General features: G+C 45.1%; 1 protein-coding gene across 1 annotated transcript in view; it reads right to left on the bottom strand.

The window, feature by feature from the left end:
• LOC144162602 (uncharacterized) overlaps positions 1-16,016 on the bottom strand; it is a 112,432-nt gene that overhangs the window by 61,565 nt on the left and 34,851 nt on the right. The gene's annotated exons all lie outside the window — the stretch shown is intronic.

Here is a 16,016-nt window from a genome sequence, read left to right on the forward strand (position 1 = left end):
TCTGTAGTATCTGCCTCTCTATTCCCGCGGAAACAGAGGGCGGGAGATTCGCATGTTTCCCGCCGATTGACGCAAGCTCCGGCCTCGACCTTTTGCGCCGCTGACCTGGTTCGAATCGTTTAGGCGAAGTGGCTTCCGCGGATGAACCGGAAGAAGGTGCTTTTGTTTTTGTTTCTTCTTTAGCGGGCAGGGATTTGTTTTCGCTGAGGCCATTGCCGCTGCTGTCACCCGCAGCTTCCGGGACAAACAGGCTGACGCGTGTCTGAACCTCTTCGAGTCCTTTTATTGCGGAACGACTGTGCCGAATAACCGAAGTCCAGGAGAACGCAGGAAAGACAAAAAAGTCAAAGCCCCTTCCTTAAGAGACAGATGGTTATAATTCGAAGCTTTCTCCCATTCAATCTGAGTCAAAGCCAAAGTCCGAAATCCACTCACCCAAACTCCAAAATCCAAACTCCCTAAGCACACTTCAACTAAGTCAAAGCCCGAGCCAACGTCCAATCCCACACCGCCAAAGTCAAAAGCCAAAGTCCAATTCTGCTAAGGGAATGTATTTCATCATCATCATCATCATCATCATCATCATCATAATCGCTAACCGAGTGTGCACTTCCAAAATACATTTTCCGCATTACGAGAGGCCCGTTATGTGTGCAAAGACCTCGCATTGTTATGTTATGTGGGGCATGACTGGATTCACCCTTTGTGAAACCCATGGTGTAAAGTGTGCTTTCCTGCAGTGTGTGTTACTCGGACGTCGATTACATCAGTGAGGCGTAGAAAGCGTCGCTTCAAAAGCGTCTATGAAGTTTTTCTTCGTACTTTTCCCGCACTCACACTGCCACGGCAGTTGCCGCGTTTCGGAGGTACGCAGCAGCAAAAGTTCGGCAGTACATGATAGGAAAAATTCTGAGATTGGGTTATTTGGGAAAACTGAAACAGGTTGATGGCGATAATGATGTTGGTGGTGGTAGCAGCTATGGGGATGCTCGTAATTTTACCAGGCGTAGTGGTTTTACTGAGGTAGGGAAATCCCGCGGCCCAGCTTCACCGCAGTGCTCGCGACTGACCAAACTATGCTGCCAACAAATGAAATTTCCACGATTCATGATGTCCAGCTTATAATTTAGCGCAATGCAAGCACGACCCCCTGGGCTGCGACGTGCCACACCGCATAACGCAGTTGTGAGCCAAGGGAGTAAGTCAGAGAAAAAAAAACTGTGGCTGATTCCTTTGTCACAGGAATCAGTGAAACACGAAAGTGAAATGTGCAGCGAAATCTGCAGCTGAGCATGATTTGCGGGTCGGCGGCTGTCTTGTGGGTGTGCCTGGGGAGTGACGTCCTCCTGGCGGGTCGCTTCGGCAAAGGTGTACTGGCGGCATTTCCGGGACGGATATGACGCCAGGAAAATCTTGGTGTATCCCGGCATAAAGCACTTTCGTGTTAAAATATAAAACCCGAAAACAAACAACCCTAAGTATAACGTACTCTTTAGTACGAAAGGTTGCTTCCCCGCAAAAAGACCTGTGTGCAGGTTAACGTGCTCTTTAGTACTAAAGGTTGCTTCCCCGCAAGAAGACACTGTGTGCAGGGGTGCACCCTTTACAGGCCGCTTGCTTCGTTGTACTGGCGTCTCCTCCATGACGGATATGACGTCAGCGAAATCTTTGTGCATACGAGAATAAAACACTTTCGCGTTAAAAAAAAATCTGAGCCCGCTTTTCAAAAGAAAGATGGTTAAAACGAGAAGCTTTCTATCATGCAGCCTGAGTCGAAGTAAAATCGGAACTGCTTTGACCTTGTCCTGGATTTGTAGGTTGCATTGTAAGACCTTGGGTGAGGTATATTAATTGGTGTATAGTAGTGCTGCACGCAGGGTGTAAAGTACTGCGGTGTTTAAGCCCGTGAACTGGGTGAGAATGTTACATTGACTGCTCGCCTCACGCGACCTTTCTAAAAGCATTGGACATATTTTTCAGCATTGTACGTATAATTTTGTGCGTAGGTAGAAAGAACATTTTACTTTAATGTAAATGGACGATATTTGTATAATGAAAATGTGATTGATTATTTTTAACTTTAACTCTGAAGATAAGCTTTTTTATGGAGATGTTTGAATTACGTAGAATAAGGTAAATATAGTGAGAGTGGCGCAATCAGATATACGTCGACTTCATAACGCGAGGGAGCTAGGTTCGATGCAGACCACGGGCAGCGCTCTTTTTTATCCGAAAAAAAAAACTTCACATGTTTTCTGTAAAAAGTTAGCTTTCCTGCAGCGCGTTTTCGTGTTCAACGCCACGAGTGAGGGATAGAAAGCTTCGCTTTAAAGAATTTTATTCTCATCGATGAAAATTGAAGAGTCTTGGGGCGGGGGGGGGGGGGGGGGGGGGAGTGGGAGTGGCAGCGTCCCCGCTCTGTTAGGCGACGGTCAGTAACCCGTGGGTCCTGGCGGCGTCGCCCGCTAGCTTCCTGAACTTGGAGTTGTGAGGTGCGCGGCCTCCTGTTGCTCAAGACGTGCGAAGGATCGTATGCGCGTTGCTGTCATTCACTGAGTTTGCTTTGCTTGTCGCATAAATTGTCCACTCGTGCGCACTGTGGTGAAGCTGAACCACAGGATTGCCAGTGCATTCTCCAATAGGGGCGAGTGTGATCATTTAAAATGGCTTCATCTGTTTTCGCGTACCAGAGAAAACCTCTGATCCCAGCTTATACTGTGCTAAACGATAACTATCTAAGCAGGATTTATTCTCAGTTGAGAAGGCGTAGCCGCAAACCGGGAGTCGTTGCGAAGGTCGCACTTCGAAGAACAGCTGAGGCAGCGAGCGGTATCTTCACACGAGCGTAGCGTTCTGCGTCTCTTTGATCGCACGAGCCAAGGGGTATGATGTACGCTGACGGTGATAAATGGATAGGCTAGCGCCTGGCTACAGTCTGCATTACAACTGCTTCGAAGCAAGTCCCACAGATTCTGAACTAATGATAGTGGCAGTGCATCGAAGCTATATTCACTAAGTCTGACTTGAATCTCCAGTCAGATCATTATTGCGCGGTACTGGTATACTATCCTGATTACAATGAGGTTAAAATTGTTCATTAATATTCGCCGACACGACGTCGCATTGTAGTTACCTGGTAATTAAGCCAGAATAAAACGAAAGTGTAACCATAAAACTAAATAATAAATCAAACGAATAAAAAAAAATCGCGCCTTTTCCACTAACGTGAAACCTGGGGAGGGGCGAAGCATGCTATAGGTGTATTCTTAAGGTTGTTCGTTTAACCCGGTTTTACCCGATTCTTACACCCGAACATGCTTCAGGAGAATAGGGTTAAACCACATTTCTCCCCGAATGGAGGACCTTTTCAAAAGAGCAATCCGCACAAGTGTGGGCTGACGGTTCGCCGTACTCAACTAGCACTCGCTGGAGGCAAGCCCCACAAACAGAGCTTTCGAACTCGTTGAGTATCGGCATGACTCTACCGCTTGCTACTGCAGGCTAGAAAATGCTGCACTGACGTTGCTGTGCCCAGATAATGGAAGCTGGGACGTCGAGAGAACTTTCTCCCAGCTGAGACACGTTCAACGATCGGACAGGTCTAGAGTGGAGACCGCCATGTTGCGCATGCAGATTTTAATGTATAGAATGTGTGAAAAATCGATGACCATTTTTTTGTGAATAAAATGTTTAATTTATTGAAAGTTGTCAATCCCCTTTACTGTCATCATTACTGATCTATTTCCAAACGAACGCCAGATTTTGGTAGAGTATTTGCTAGAAAACCCTGATTTCCGTCCGATTATCTGCTTGAATCAAAATTTTAACGCGTTATTTAAGAAGCTTTTGATACCTATATACCGATAACGCAAACCGAAGCGATGGCTCAGTGGCTATGGCGTTGTGCTGCTAAGCCCAAGGACGCGGGTTCGATTCCCGGCCACGGCGGCCGCTTTTTTGATGGAGGCGAGAACGCGAACGCCCGTGTGTTGGATATTTTGGTACCCGTTTAAGATCCCAAGGTGGTAAAATTAATCCGGTGCCATCCACTACAGCGCGCCTCATCACATGTGTAGCGTCGGCGCGTTAAATCAACCACAATAAATTACACTAATAAAACAAAATTGGGTGTATAACTTAGTACAATAGTAGATTTACCCGAACCCCCCCCCCCGTATTTCGGAATGGTTTTACAAAAAAAATCCGATTTCTCCCCGATTATCGGTTTAAAAAATAGCACCCATTTTTATCCCCCCCCCCCCGTATTTCGGAATGGTTTTACAAAAAAAATCCGATTTCTCCCCGATTATCGGTTTAAAAAATAGCACCCATTTTTACCCCCCCCCCCCCCCTCCAGATTAAAAAAAACGAACAACCTTATGTATTCTGGGCGCCCTGGCGTTTTTGCCCACCGAAATGAAGCCGTTGGGGGATAGAGGAGTACAGCTTCGGTGCAAGTCTCGTGTTTTTGAACCACGAAGGCGTTGGGAAACGAGTGTCCCGGTGGGGTCTGTTAGTACGTGTTTTTGCCCACGGAGATAAAACGTTCTAGCGCGAGGCGTTGGAAAACAAGTGTACCGGGGGCGTTTTTTTTAGTACGCGTCACGTTCTAGCTCGAGGCGTTGGAAAACGAGTTTCCCGGTGTTTTAGTAGCGTGACACAGTGTTCTAGAAGAGACAGGCGTGTCGTTTGGGGCCGATTAGGGGGGGTCCTTTTTGCGATGAAAATTTCTGCTGAGGAACTACTGTTGTAAGCAGCGCCCCTGGCGGCCGCTGCTTACCAATTGGTTTCAGAAGCTTTGCTTGGTAAATTAATCTTTATTGCTTTAAATAGTCTTATTTCTTTAGTGCATGGTGTAAAATTTTATAAAGCCCTTTAAATAACTGTTAAGTTTGATTTAAAAACTTATAGGTGGCGCTGGTTGCAACAGGAGTTCTCTGGGGAACGCCTGCGCTCCATACAATTTTTTCACCGCAAAAGGGACCCGCATTCTACGTTGCTTTTTTCCCCCGTAGAACACACATCTACCTTACAGTACACTGTAATCGTGACCACATGAGACGCCGACAGCCCGAGCCCCCGGTGCTTCCCCCTTAAAACGCTTATATCACCCCTGGAAGATTGTCTTTTCGACAACACATCCGGGCTCTGAGGTGAAGCCGACTTTAATTGGATTGACGTAACCTTGGTTTTTGTATGCTGGCTTTCCCAGATTTGGTGTTGCGCTTCGAAGCATCGCCACCTACGGAGGCAGTATGGTTACAGCCCCACTTCATAGCCCTCTGCACTGCCGCCACCTCTTTCCCGAGTCGTGTATACTCGTCTTCACGGGCGGCGTCTCTATACCTCTTGGCATAGCGCAGTTCCCCGCGCTCTTGGACGACCACGTGTGCGGCGCACTGGAGCCTGCGCCGTAATTGGCGTAGGGTTGGTGCAATAAAAGATAATTGTCTCTCCCCACCAATCGCGCGTCCCTAGTCTGTGACATAGGGATCGCGCATATGTCCTTAGATAAGATAAGATAAGATAAGATAAGATAAGATAAGATAAGATAAGATAAGATAAGATAAGATAAGATAAGATAGGATAAGATAGGATAAGGTTGGGATGAGATAAGATAACAAAGATAATCCCCTATACAGCTAAACCTGAACATAGCCAATCGCACCAGAGCGCCAGCTCCGCTAGGTTTAACCCATCACGAGGTGGAAGGACTCTGATTTCTTTTTTCTCTTGCAATGCGGATGTCTCAGTACTACTCAGTGGTCCTCCTTTTAACAGGACTGCGTGTTTACGGCCGCTTAATACAAAAATCCGCGAACAGTGCGAACTCCAGTTGCCATGCAAAACACTAGTACGCTGCACCTGATTAACTATTTATACAAGTCCCACGCTGTAAACGTGTGGCAGCCTGTTCAGTTTTCTGCCTTCTATGCGGAAAAAAGTAAGGAGAGAGAGAGAGAGAGAGAGAGAGAGAGAGAGAGAGAGAGAGAGAGAGAGAGAGAGAGAGAGAGAGAGAGAGAGAGAGGGGGGGGGAGAGAGAGAGAGAAGGCTTAACTGGTAAGGAGGTTTCCAGGCCTGTTGGCGAGAGGGAATTAAAGTATCGGGTAAGATTAAGTGAACTCGAGAAGAATATGTAGGCTCTAAGATGAGTTGCGCTCTGAGATGAAGTGGGCTAGTATTTTGGGCATACCTCGGCAAAATTGGCTGCCACTCACTCACTCAAACTCACACAGAAAAATATGTTTTTCCTCACACACTCACTCACACTCACGCTCACCAGTCGCCATCACCACCCGCACTCACCTGCGCTCACGCTCACCACTCGCCGTCACCACTTTCGCTCACTCGTGCTCACCACTCCTCGTCTCCCCTCGCACGCGAGTGTGTGCAGCAGACCCTCATGAGTCATGAAACCGAACAGCATTAATGCATTACGGCGTCAGAAGGCCACCCAAATCAGTGACGCCGCGAGTGGCGCTCGCACTCGCGAGTGGTGAGCGGTGCTCACTGCGATCGGGGCTCGCACTCGCACTCACACTCGCCAGTCCGAAATGATGGTAAGGCTCAGTCACCACTCACTCATGAGTGGTGAGTAGGGGGTGCGTGAGTGCAGTCGTGAGTGAGCCCGCCGACCTTGATTTTGAATGTCGTCATAGGAAGAGGACGACACCCGATGTCGCCCTATGCTGCTCGAGCAAGACCGCTTGATAGTCCGGACAGTGCGATTCGGTGAAACGGGGGGGGGGGGGGGGGGGGGTTCACGGAATGAGGATTCATGGGTATCTACAGCGATCTACAGAGATCTAATCTGAGGCAAAACCAAATGAGATGGTTCAGGAGGTCATCGTTGGTCCAAGTGCGCGTGCCTTATAATATAACAATTTTCATTTAAGGATCACCGAAATTGCGGCTATCCTCATGCATAAAAAAAAGCTTTGTGTACATCCAAAAAACCTTACTTAAGGCCCCCTTACAAAAACTACCATGCGTGGTCCTGCCCTCGCTTTCGCATTATGCTTCATTAATCCTCATCATTATCATCTCATTGAACCGCAAGTTCTAATAACGCACTTTTTACGGACACGCTAAATCCTGGCGAGACGAAGAGTTACGATGGCACAAATTCAGAGGGTACTAAATCGGCCAATTTTAGCGGCAAATGGCCAGAGAAGACTGTTGTTTGGGAATGATGCCCGATACGGAGTTCCGCAATTCAAGCATAATCCTAAAAAAATTTATTTCTTTTCTTTGTACCTTACCAGAGTTTGTCTTCGTTTTTATGCAGTTAATATCCCTAGTTAATGTACGCTATGCAGTCAGCGGAATTTTAATGCGACCTTGTGCTTGACATGCTTGCTATTAATGGACGTCCTGTAAACATCTGAAAGAGAAAATTTTAATCGACGATAGTTGTGATTGTCAAACATTTCGTAGACTGTCAAACAGAGAAACAAAAAGTAAGAAAAAAAAGAAAAGAGAAGGAAAGAAGAAGAAAGGGAAGATAAAAAAGAAAAGAAAACAAAGAGGAAGCCATTGCGCATTATTAAAACCGAAATTACATGCAAGTTCAATTCTTTTATTTGAGCAGGCGTCTTGCAGACACATTACTCATACCTTCCACATCTGCACTGGAGAACAGAAACGGAAGTCGCATATTTATCCGCAACCCAAATGGTTACCGCTTCTTATTTTCGTTAACGTAGCGGCCCGCGAGATTGAGATCGTTACGAGCGTTACCAGCGACAAACACATAAAAAAGCTTCATTAGGGAAAGTAAAGTGTAGACGTAAGATAACCCATCCGCTGCAACGTTTGCACGAAGACAAAATAGAGAGAGAAAAAAAAGAGGAATAGGAAACAAGACGACAACTACTTCTGATTTCACCCGGCTCCAATGCCGCGCATGTACCCCGGCGGAAGCGTGTCGTCTGCTCATTTTCTCTCGAAGCGTGCGTCTGTTATGCCGGCTGGCGGGAGAAGCCCGCTTTCGGACACCGAGAGACGAGTCGCTGACCCAGATTCGGGGAGAAAAACAGCACACTGTGTCACATTGGCTCACGTCTCTCCTTTTTATCATTCGTGGGTTAAGCCCGCCATTGTGCTCCGCTCTATCTTTCGATCTCTGCTTCTGTTTTATTGCCTGCCTGCCCACTCCTTTTATCTCATTCGCATTCGCGCGTGCGCTCCGTCAGGAAGTCACGGAAAGAAGAAAGGGACCCCGTCGTCTGCTGCTGTGGCATTCCCTCTATCAGCGCTGCTGATAGGAGTTGCGCCTGAAGCCGAGGGAATGCCTGTGTAAGGGCAGATTACGCCTAGCTCGCCGCCATTTACCTTTGTTTTTGTTTTGCGGTTTTTCTCAATTGTTTATTCTGCTCTCTCAGTCGAACTACTTTTGGGTATGTGTGTCTGAGATAAGCTGCTCTTCGCCCCGCATCCTCTCTTATCAGTGCGCCATGGGATGTCTGACACAATTCCAGACATCTTCCGGTGTGGCCGTTCCAATTTGCATTCGAGAGAATAGTACGTGGCGTGTCGGTAGATTGGCTGAGTCAGCGGCGTGGCGTTTATGGAACTCGGCGTCATACCAACCATATGAAGGACGCACAGTAATAATCTAGCCAGCCAGTAATGTTGAAGATCTAAATGCGGTCCCTTTGAAGCCTTCCAACGTTCTTCTTCAGTGGAAAACGATGTCGCAATCGTTGAGTAATTTGATTTCAATTTCAATTGATTTCAAGGTGTATTTCCATTTGTCCGTCCTTCTCCGGTGATCTATGACCTGATTCCAAGGAGAGCCAAAAATTGGCAGTAATAGGGCGGACTCATGGCAAAAAATGCCACCCAAGAGGAACAAATGAGATAGAGATAGAATGAGAGAAACTTTAACAATGCACAGAAGTCTGCTAGCAGGTAGCTTGACTTGCTACTTCGCATGGGAATGATGAAGGGTGATGAGTGAAGACGCGTAATCGCACAAGCCCGCGCAGAAATGCTAACAGCGGCAGGGACAAAAACACTAACAGGCGCAGGAACGCGCACATAAGACGCACATACACACGAAAGTGTGTTTGAATGTAACTTTCACAGGATTTGGTGCAAACAGCAGTAACGAAGAAAACAAACCGGGGCCCTGCGTAGCTTGTGCAGCAGCGGCAGCCGAGTGCCATGGTAGATGACATTTCTGAGGTTCATGGATAAGCACGCAGTCGCAAAGTCATCTTCGGGGTAAGCCGCTGTGAATAGAGGAAAGTTCACGTGCACAGAATATTTTCCATGTCCTCACGAACAGTGCAAGTCAGGCGCAGAACGAAGGCCTCTTGGCACTTCTTGTGCAGGTATTCGTTAGTAGAAGTACATGGAGGCGTGTGCTGCGTGTGACCGTTTCCTCCCGCTTGCCTAGGCCACAGGCGTCCGAAATGTACAGGCAACATCGATTTTATACAGACAAGTACGAAGCTGTCATTAGGAACACCTTCTGCCGAACCGTGTAAGTGAAATTTCCCGGACACGGCTTTCGCTCTCGGTTCTAACGGTGAAGCTCTGGTCACTAGATAAACAATAAGCCCCATAACTCGATGACTCCTGCTCAAACAAACGGAAATAGTTTCGGGCGGTTACGAGCTGGCGACCGAAGTTTAACACTTGAAAACAGTGAGGCTCCGCAAACGATATCGTTACGCTCTAAGAGATGTTGCCATGAAATGAACAGAAAGTGGTTATTGGTGTTTTCTTAAACGTAAAAAAAAACACTTTTGTACTAATAAACAAACTCAGACGCCATGGTATCCGTAATAATACGCTAAAACGTTTCCTAAACCAGCTAGAATACCGTAAGCAGTGCGTACAGGTTTACGCAGAGTGGTCCGATTTCCTTCCCATAACTCACGGCATCCCACAGGGCTCTGTCTTGAGACCTATTTTATTCCCATTGAATGATCTTCCAGTTCATATTAGTAACGTGCAAACAATACTCTAAGCTGACGACACAGTATTACTAATTCCAGACAAGGAATAATAAAATTTGGCTGTGCAATTTGGGTATCCTTTTGAGCAAGAGTTATCTTTTCTTCGCCGTTTATCTTTTTTTGCCCTTTAATGTATAATTTCTTTGTTGCAGCAAACCCTGAACCTCGTGTCAACCTTCGTTATCTATCTTTATTAACTATTGCGAAAAAAAAACCATTGTTGACATGTGTTCTTTGTTGGTGCCTACTCCTGTAAAAATCACAGTAGGGAATGAATGAATGAATGAATGAATGAATGAATGAATGAATGAATGAATGAATGAATGAATGAATGAATGAATGAATGAATGAATAAATAACAAGAATTCTCTGCAAATACGGAACAGTGTAACGTAGCAGAGTGGTTCTATTACACTAGCATTAAACGTACCCAAACTAAATGTATCACATTTTTGTCCCCAACAGCCACATTACGAAGGGAAACCTAAATTATCAACATCTACAATTTGATACGTCGAATCCTAGTATTATCTTGCTGCAACGTTGGACAAAGGAAGGCGTTATAAAGCTCATATAAATAATATATTGTAAGCTGAGCAACGCCTGTACTACTTTATATCGAGCACGACCGCATATCCTCTCGAAAACGTTAAGAATGCTGTATTTGAGTATATTTCATTGTCGTCTAGCGTACTGCAGAGTCGTTGAGGCGGTAGAGGTATAGTTGTCCATCTTATCTGGACACCGCCATAACATCACCGTCATAACATAGTTGATATCGCCACGTGTACCGATAACAAACTATTTAGAGATAAGCTTGAAGAGACGTTCACATGATATATAAACCATGAAATTCTACTCTTGTGACTTGATGGTACTACTACTGCTGCTTCAACTGCTGTTTTGCATTTTAGAATTCTGTTCGCTTTACTTAAATGTTACCATTGTGCATTTTTTGTGTAATTTTTATTCAAGGTATTCTTTGTTTGTATTTCCCGGCTTTCATGTTCTCGTTATTGTTTTTTGCCTGTTTTGTTCAATGGTACTTTTAAAAACACTGTTTTCTCCCCCGCCCCCCTTATGTGATGCATCCGGGCCCTTCAGGGTATAATAAATGAAGTGAAATTAAAAAAAAAGAGCTGTCAGAATTATCACTTTCTCCAATCTTACGGAGCACTCTGCTGCAATCTTAAAAAAGGTAAATATGATGCCGTTCTTTGTCGCCAGATACCACGAAACCGCCTGTGTTACACACAAAATACTGAAAAATAACAGCCCCCTCCTAAGTGAGTTATTTATGGCCCCACTAAGGGAAACCAGACCACAAAGAAACAAAAACTTCAACGTTCCACCTGAAAACAATTTATATGGCAAACGCGCAATAAACTACAATAGAACGAAAGTATGAAATAGCTTCCTCATCCCTGCAAACCAGAGCACTAATTTCTGTTGTGCGTTAAAAACGAGTATTGGGGAAAATAAACCTCTACTTTTTTTTAAATCTGTCATTCATCACATGATAATATTTCAGCCTGTTTCTTTTAATTCCTGCGTGGTAATGGCCGTAAATCATGTGAATTTTGCGTGAAACAAATTGCTTTTGACCTCTTGTGGTACGCATCTATTATTAACTGAATCATGCACATTTAATTTATGTCATATAACCTGAATCGGTGTTTGTATATTTATGCATTGCGTGAACCCGCTTTTAGCAGCTTTGCTAAGGGCCCAGATGTTTTCGACACCAATGTTTCCTCTGTATAAGTGCGTGAAAAAAAAATTGACATATCAAATGACGGCTTTGTCACGACGAAAACGACACCAATTTTATCGCAAACTTCAAACGAATATTTGAGATGTTCGAGAAAGCCACTTTCCCACGATTTATTTATGGCGTCACAGAATCTTGTGTTGTTGTATATATGACTGGTGACCGCCGATCCATGCCGCCACCAATAAACGTGACTGGGAAATTGTAGAGGCGCCTCTATACTCGGTTACAACTCAAGAACGGCTCCACCTCATGCAGTGTATCACTCCGCCAAAGCGCAGGACCCGTGACGTCAGTGCACGCGGGTTTTTGAAAGGGGTTTGCTATGAATGCGTAATATCGTCTGCCTTGTCTCACGCAGTTTGTTTGTCGTCACTGGAGTCGTTTATAAGCATATCAAGTCCAAAGAATCACGGGAGCGGCTCACGCCATCTTCAAAATATTCCCAGTAACGCCCTACTTGCGCCGCGCGGAGAAACATCCGGCTACGGTGATAAGGCACAGCGGCAACTTCCGGCCAGGAAGCCACTGACCTCGGATTAAATTTCAGTGCAGAAAAATCAGGAATAATGGTTTTCAATGACGCTACCACCGACGTAGTGTCTATCCAGCAAGGCGAATTACCTAGAGTGAAGGAATATAAATATTTGGGAGTGTGGATAAACGAAGGGGATAACTACTTAAGTACTCACGAGGAGCAACTTAAGGTTAAGGGAAAGCGAAACGCAGCTATAATGAAGCATAGAGCTCTGTGGGGGTATAACAAATATGAAGTAGTAAGAGGAGTGTGGAAAGGAGTAATGGTTCCGGGTCTCACGTTTGCGAATGCTGTACTCTGCTTAAAATCAGACGTTCTATCAGGCCTTGAAGTAAACCAGAGAACGGTAGGACGTTTGGCCTTAGGCGCGCATGGAAAAACAACTAACGAAGCAGTTCAGGGAGATATGGGCTGGGCGTCGTTTGAAGTTAGAGAAGCTCAGAGTAAAATATGCTTTGAGATGAGGTTGAGGGCAATGGATCAACGAAGGTGGGCAACTAAGGTTTTTAGGTACCTGTACTTGAAAAGCGTGGACACGCAGTGGTTAAGAAAGACTAGAAGGCTAACGATGAAATACGGAAAGAACAGTGGGGAATCCAAAACAGCCAAGGTAACCAAAAAAGAGGCAAGGCAGATTGAAACGAATAAATGGAGGGAAAAAATGGAAGCTAAAACGTCGTTAGAGATGTACAGGGCTGAGAAGATGAACATCAGAAAGGAAAATTTCTACGATAATTCCCAGGGCAGTGCTTTGCTTTTTGAGGCTAGAGCAGGTTGCCTGCGAACTAAGAGTTTCGTGGGGAAGTATTCACAAAATGATGGGGTATGCGTGGTCTGCGGAAAAGAAACAGAAACTATGCGGCACATCGTGTTAGAATGTGAGGGTATCCATCCAAATCTACATGAAGGGAATATTGGGCTTTCAGAAGCCCTAGGATTTAAGGGTATCACAGAGGAAGTTACCTTCAAGGCTGTCGAGGGGACGAAAAGAAGATTAGAATGCTGGTGGACGAAAAGCAGAGAGGGGAATATTGCCTAGGACCGTTACCACCTGTAACAGGAAAAAAAAAGTATTTTGTGCCTAATAAGCTTTTTGTGCCTGCCCTAAGCAGCGATAGTATTAAACCAAAAGTGTAAAACATATGTATATTAGTCCTTTTTGGTAAGATGACACGTCATCACCCCGATACAAAGGGGAAACCAATAGAAATCATCATCATCATCATCATCGGTGCCGTTCTTAAGTTGTCACCGAGTATAGTTCAGTTTGATCGCATCATTTGAATGCTAACGTGCGGTTCACGCACTCATAACTACCGTATTTTCCCGACACTAAGCACCCTCCAATTCTGAGAACCATCCCCTACTTCTTGAAAAAATTGGAAAAAAAAAAAAAAGTTTGCATGCGAATCTAAGCACCCCCTATTCTAAGCAACCATCGCAAGGTGGATTTCGGAGTCGCGTGGCAGCGGGCCCAAGTTGACGCTGTGGCGAAGTCCTTTAATCACCTTCAACGGAACAGAAGACGACCTGCTGTGGTATACTGATAGTGGCGGCCCAAGCTGCGCGACATACTTGAATGAAAGGTGAGCGGTGGGTTCACTGCCTATACCATTTTTTTAATGTCCGCCAAACAAAACATTCTTCCTTGCGACAGTCTCGTCGAGGTGGGGCCACGAAAAAAAGTAGCGCGGGGGAGGAGGGGTGGCGATTAGGTTTTCGAATCTGAGCACTTTGGGCATCGCGATCGTGGGAAAAAAGGGTCTGCTTAGAATCGAGTAAATACGGTGTGTTTTTATTAATGGCCCATATTACGTCACGCCGACCAATATTACGCGGCTGCAGAGCTTAGTTTGAATTTTTTTAAATTTTATTGCGTTTTTTTTTTGTTTAAAAAACACCTTTTGTGACTGGTATGGAGCTGATTAAGTTAACAAAGTTTTGTTTCAAACTGAACAAACTAGTATTTTGCCTTCATGGCCTCTTCAAGGTAAACGTTATTGCGTTCCTTTATTGTTGCCCAGACTATTTCCTACCCGTATACATTTGTTGATGGCGTTATCGCCAGAATAAACAATGCATTTTGCCTTTTTCTTTTATTTTGTGAAATCGGCATGAACTTCTACCGGCGTTAGCGATTCAGCTGAATTCAGCTGAATTGGATGCGTCACCGGGGAAGAGCGGGAAAGTCGCCTGCACGCCGTCACTCATTGTTTTTTCTTATTATTAATATCTAGTTTATTTCGTTGCAGTTAAGGTTCCAATCAGCGTGGCGGTTATCTTCACACGGGAATTTTTCCAGTGTAGCCCGGATTTAAATTTAAAGGAGCCATGAAAACAACACAGAACTTCGTTTTATTCAATAGATTGGAGTTTAGGGTGCCCTCGTCATTTTCACGCCAGCAGAGGATGCCTTATTCACCGCGATATTTTACAACTAAAGTCAAAATTTTAATTCTCCCATGGCATCGAGTGCTACGTCACGTCAGCAGTGATGTAGTAGGGGTAGGTTCCCAAAACTGACAATTAGTATGCTGACATCGTGTAGCATCCAAACGCCGCAATACAACAGGAACCGGAAGTGAGGCTGACAAAGGGCCACCGTGCGGCCTTCACATATGTCGCGGCCGCGTCCTTGGTCAGTGTACTTGTGATCGGACTTGAATGTGCCGTATTTTCTTACAGTTCATAGCAATCGTGTGGTGAAAGACCGACTATGAAAGACTGGTGTGAAAAACAGTGTCACGCAAGTGGTAGGGTAGCTTATGCGAGTGGGCCATAGAGATGTGAGCTGACAAAAAAAAAAAGCATTAGAAACAGGTTATTTCTTTGTTTCATCCAAGCTAACATTAAAAAAACAACAAACGGAGCTTCTCCGAGGAAATTCGCTGTGTTGCGACCTACCTGCAGGGAGGGAAATGTTTTGTAAAATCAATGATTTGTCGTGAAATCGTAAGCGGATTTTGAGAGCGTAAGCCTTGCTGGCACTTTTGTGATGCAACCTGAAACAATTATATTATTTTCAGTGTAAACGGAAGAATCCATCGGGCAATTACGTCTCTTACGTCATTAAAAGCGAAAGCCAGTGATTATCGAATACTTCTTTACTGGTGCGTCGTGTTTGCGGTGCCGTCCTATTCACCTGTCATGCGGCACGCTTCTGGATAATTCTTGTTTCATCAGGGCACGATTCAGGGTGAGTGCTGCAGTAGCCCCACTTAGCTGCGGCTCTGGCGACCTGCGTTCAAATCTCGTTCGGACCAAAATATGTGTCCGTGTGTATTTTGGTTACTTTTTTTCTTTTTACAGCGGCCGCAATTTGGTGCCATTCGTGTAGCCGCCAGAAACTACGGTCACTTTCGCGTTTGATAAATGATCTATGGCTTGCGCATAAATAACTATGTCGATTATTGTATAGATATGTGCGGAATCGTCTCTTTTTTTTTTCATTTTCATGTATTTTTCTAAAAAAAAAACTATTTTTTTCACGCCCCTCAAACTTTCATGAAAAGTTGCATCTCTATAGGCCGGTGCCGTGGCAGACATGCCCGCGGCCTAAGATCGTCTGCGCGACGGCTCGCAGTAGTCTGATATGCAGTGGCCCACAGGTATTCGTTATACGGGCATGTTATTCGGAACTTCTACTGTTCACCCCACCATTCATGCTACTATAAAAAGGAAAGTGCACTGCATTCAAGCGCGTATAACTAACTTATAATCTCTTTTTGATTAATTTGCG

Source organism: Haemaphysalis longicornis, unplaced genomic scaffold (genome assembly GCF_048455015.1).
Source record: "Haemaphysalis longicornis isolate Haplotype H1 unplaced genomic scaffold, Haemaphysalis longicornis Haplotype H1 scaffold_12, whole genome shotgun sequence".
In the NCBI taxonomy this organism is placed as follows: Eukaryota; Metazoa; Arthropoda; class Arachnida; order Ixodida; family Ixodidae; genus Haemaphysalis; species Haemaphysalis longicornis.